This window comes from Eublepharis macularius, chromosome 13 (genome assembly GCF_028583425.1).
Source record: "Eublepharis macularius isolate TG4126 chromosome 13, MPM_Emac_v1.0, whole genome shotgun sequence".
Lineage (NCBI taxonomy): Eukaryota > Metazoa > Chordata > Lepidosauria > Squamata > Eublepharidae > Eublepharis > Eublepharis macularius.
The window spans coordinates 68,706,389-68,707,487 of record NC_072802.1 but is presented as its reverse complement, the minus strand read 5'-3'; positions in this window follow the sequence as shown (position 1 = coordinate 68,707,487).

Here is a 1,099-nt window from a genome sequence, read left to right as displayed (position 1 = left end):
CAGCTAGGGCTTGAAACAAAAACTAACAGGAGCTCCTGTGGCACTTTCAAGACTAACAGACTTTGTCAGCAATGAACAGCGGCTGCCACCAGGCTTCTGTACGTTTTACCTTTTCTAGGACAGTGTCCAGCGATAGCCCCATCGGGATCAGTGGTTGGGCACGAGCCCATTCCAAGAGCTCTCCAGCCATTTGAAACGCCAGTCACAGGGTAAAATCGCCTGACTATGGATTCTGCAGTTTCACTGCGCTAACTGCAGTGCATTTTCCTGGCACGAGGAGCCTTCCACGGTTGCAAGAGGCTCAGGCCAGGGAAAGATCCTTGCACTGGAGAAAAGTATAATTGCTAGCAAAATGGATTAACAGGATCCAACCCTGGTACACCATTATGAAATGTTAATCCCATCTTCTAACCCAAGCCAGTCTAGAACAAATGGAAAACATCAAATCCCAGTTGAACACACGTATCTATAATTCAAGGTTGCAGATGCAATAAAATTCAGCTACAAGTTGTACAGTTCAACTTAGAATGACTTGGGGATGACATGTGAGAACGGACCTCACTGCTTCAGATGGCAGGTTACGGATTCGAGCTTTAAATGTTCCTTCACCTAAAAAAACATCCATGCAAACTAAAAACTAGCACAGTGTATCTTATTGTCTGCTTTGCTGGCTTTCCATTTGCAGGGAACTTTGAAGACTCGTAGCATTTAAAAATGTGATCCTTCACCCACAGTTTAAATTGGGGTAAGTCCATTCTACCTTCTTCCTTGTGAGTAAACCAGGCATAAAAATCTGTCATTTAACAGCATCCTGAAGGAGCAGTGAGCCTAGCAGGCTTTTTGAAGACGTTCCACAGTGAGGGAGCCACAATTAAACAAGCCCCATCTTTGAGCATGTTATGTTATAGGAAGATCAGCCTTTTATGAGCCCTGTTTCTAAGCCATTAAGACATCTCACTATAACCTACTAGCTACCGATAATAATCAAAATGCAAATACAACATATATTTGATCACCTTGGAAGAATCCCTGTCCCAGGGTGTTACCTGTTAAGCATGTACCTGGTTTGAGCTTGCCTGACTTCACCTTCATTACTGAT